Source organism: Macrobrachium nipponense, chromosome 25, assembly GCF_015104395.2.
Source record: "Macrobrachium nipponense isolate FS-2020 chromosome 25, ASM1510439v2, whole genome shotgun sequence".
NCBI classification, from domain to species: Eukaryota; Metazoa; Arthropoda; class Malacostraca; order Decapoda; family Palaemonidae; genus Macrobrachium; species Macrobrachium nipponense.
Window position 1 is genome coordinate 37,596,238 of NC_087214.1, and position 3,641 is coordinate 37,599,878.

A 3,641-nucleotide genomic window follows, 5' to 3' on the forward strand; every position below is an offset into this window, starting at 1 on the left:
TGATAAAATCCTACCAAAACATCGGATATGGGTCACATTTTGGAAATAGGTATTTGAAGCCACAGCCTAATTGGCAAAAATATGCAGTAATGTCTAATGTGAATAATAAAGGCACTTACCAGAGTAAATCTAAGAAATTGAAAGGGTAACTTAGCTAAATTTAGACGCACCCAGAGAGAGGCTACGTTGACGTCATTACTGAAGGCCCTCCACTCATTGATACTCTACTGTAGTATGACGTAGTTACTAGACACTCCAGTCGTATAGCCACTTTATGAATGAAGACACACAAACAGCTACCCATACACTTCTCTCTCTCTCTCTCTCTCTCTCTCTCTCTCTCTCTCTCTCTCTATATATATATATATATATATATATATATATATATATATATATATATATATATATATATATATAATATATATATATATATATATATTTCCTTTAAGCATAACTACATTGTAGTGCAATATATACTCATAATTAAATAGTCTAAGCACTTGGGCTATAATATAAATTTTATAATCCATTAATCCAATTATTCTGCTGAACTGCATTAAAACTGAAATGTGAAATAAACTTATACAAAGATTAAAATATAAAACTATGTAAGAGCATATGTTGTTGTTTGTTTAAGATTAAGACAGAACGTGTTCGAATCTGAGTCTTGCTCATTGAGCAGACCATAAGTAAAGAAGTATCGTTACAAATACAGAAATCAATATTCTACATGAGTAAAGGGATAAAAAAAGAAAATAGAGAACACACAACCAAAATAATTTTTATTCATTTTCATCATCGTCACCATCCAGGTTGAGGTCTTCTATATCCTCGTCATCGTTGTCTAAGTTTATAATGATAGGTCCAACAGGCTCTTGAATGTTGTCCATTGACCAATACCCATCCTCAAAGGCTCGAGATCGTTTCACTGCAGACCCCCAAATACTTTCAGTGGCCAAAAGCTTGGCTTCCTCCAGTCTTGCCTGCAAGTCTGCCCGGGTGAATCGCTGTAAAGATGAACGCACATGACGTTTCATACACGCCCATACTTGCTCAAATGGCATTGAGCTCTGGGTGGGCAGGTGGCAGACGCACCACCTCGTGGCCCCACTCTCGAATTATGTTGTCCACGATGTACTGTGGTTTTGGCCTGTTCTGTTGACATATGAGCAACAGCTCAGGTCTTGTGGCACCGTCTGAGGCCGGGATTCGGCGACTCTGAAGCCAGGTAGTAAGGTCTGCTTTCTTGGTGGCCGTGGTAGGACACCGACACTCGTCTAATAGCTGGTTGTGATAAGGTGCGTTGTCGAGCACCAACACTGATGGTTCAGGCAACAATGATAGAAGCTGTGTTGTTAACCAGCGTATGAACAGCTCGCCTGTCATTTCCCCGTGGTAATCGCCACTTGTACTCTTTGCAGGATAACAAAGGAAAGAGCCTTCAATAAATCCATTTTCTGTGCCAGCTGCTACACACGAAGCGCTCTCCCTCGCCAGGTGGTACCTGTCGGCTATGCGTGGCACTGGTAGCAGGTTGTGTGGTGTCCACCCACTCTCTGTTGTGGCTCATTCTGGTGGTGAACCACGTCTCATCGACATATACTATCTCCCTTCCATCTTCTCGATGGCGCTTCAGAGCTCGGAGAGCCCCGATCCGTCGGCAAACCACATCAATGGACTCTTTTGCAAGATACATCTTTCGTTGAGACGTTTTATATCTGAATCCCATATCTTGCAGGAGCCGCCACACCGCTATCTCGAAGGTTGTTTCAGGGATTATGGTGGCTGTCTTCAAATCTGTCATCAGGGTTCTAACAGTAAATACTTGCTTTGCAGCAAATATCTCGTGAACAAACCGACGAATGGCACCCACTGTAAAATTATCAAAGACTTGTGGTATAGGAAATACTTCGCCAGCAGACTCATGTGAGATCACTGATCTGTTACGGTGAACAATCTTCCTCACAGAAAGCGACGTGATACCCATGAAATTTGTCACACGGTCGTAGGGCCTGTGTGGACAAAGACCAGTATTTAGCCAGTGAATAAAAATGCATTATATGTTATACTTTGTTTTCTCTACGCACACGTTCATGCAAAGAAATTGATAATATTATGGCATAATAATCACATTAATATTCGTCACAGTTATTATCATTATTGTTGCTATTAATATAATCATCATTTTGGTATTATTCATACTTCGACATCAAGGAAGAGTATGAGTAGAATATTTAGAGATATATAAATGCTTTACATATATGAACTTAGACATATATAGTACATACATGCACATACACATAATTTATAAATGAAGCTTTATATATAAATGTGCGTGAGCGTGTGTGTAAAGTACAGTGTGTATGTATAATATATATATATATATATATATATATATATATAATGGATAAATATAGATATATATATATATATATATATATATATATGTATATATATATATATATATATATATATATATATATATATATATATGTATCATATATATACATACATATATATATAGTTATGATATATATATATATATATATCCTATATATATCTATGTATATATATATCTATATATATATATATATATATATATATATATATAGATTATTCTATATATATATATATATATATATATATATATATATATATAATATACATATATATATAAGGGGGTCAGTAGATAGGTTAAATGTTAAATATGGTTGATGAAGCTAGTCACTGAGATAGTTTGCAGTCAAGAAAAAATCTGTCATCTTTATTCTTATTGTGAAAATTTAGAAATACATTAACATAAACAAAATATTTTTATATAATTTTTTTCCAAACTCGTCATTCAAGTATGACCCCTATAAAATTTAATTTAGGCTTCCTGTCTGAATCATTTGGTGTTTGTGCATGATCTGTTATCCACTTACCTGTTAATATTAATCATATGACGCATGCGGTTCTTTTCTTTATTGCATACTGCAAAAACACGCAGCACGAAAGCAGTCTTGCAGCCACGAGGACAATTTGCCAGGCCTGCCATAAGTGAAGCACCAGACAGCAGTCACGTAGAACAGATTGGCTTTGACGTATGAATGCTCTGCTGTCATCCTCCTGTTATCGGCGTGTTTACTATTGTGAATGGAAAGTTTACTGGGTATTACGTCTGATGTCATAGTTCACGTCACAAGTAGCCTCTCTCTGGGTGCGTCTAAATTTAGCTAAGTTACCCTTTCAATTTCTTAGATTTACTCTGGTAAGTGCCTTTATTATTCACATTAGACATTACTGCATATTTTTGCCAATTAGGCTGTGGCTTCAAATACCTATTTCCAAAATGTGACCCATATCCGATGTTTTGGTAGGATTTTATCAACGAAAATCAATTGGACACTGCCCTGAAATGCATAGTAGTATGTTTTTAAAAGATTTTAACTGTAGGACAGGCTCTGTTTTTCCTTCTCCTGATGCTGCCTCTGCCTTGCCTCTTCCAGTCCAGGTAACCGCTGCCCCGGGGGAGTCTGACAACGGTGCCCATCTACGCCCTTGGATGAAGGACTTCATGTAATGTTGCAACAACCTGTACGAAGATCCAACAGGATTGCAGCCAGAAGGATTGATAGGGGAGAGGGTATCACCTAGTTGTT

General features: G+C 36.9%; 1 pseudogene; it reads right to left on the reverse strand.

Annotated features, from left to right (window-relative positions):
* Positions 1-782: 782 nt before the first annotated feature.
* LOC135199046 (uncharacterized) lies at positions 783-3,385 on the reverse strand (annotated as a pseudogene).
* Positions 3,386-3,641: the final 256 nt, after the last annotated feature.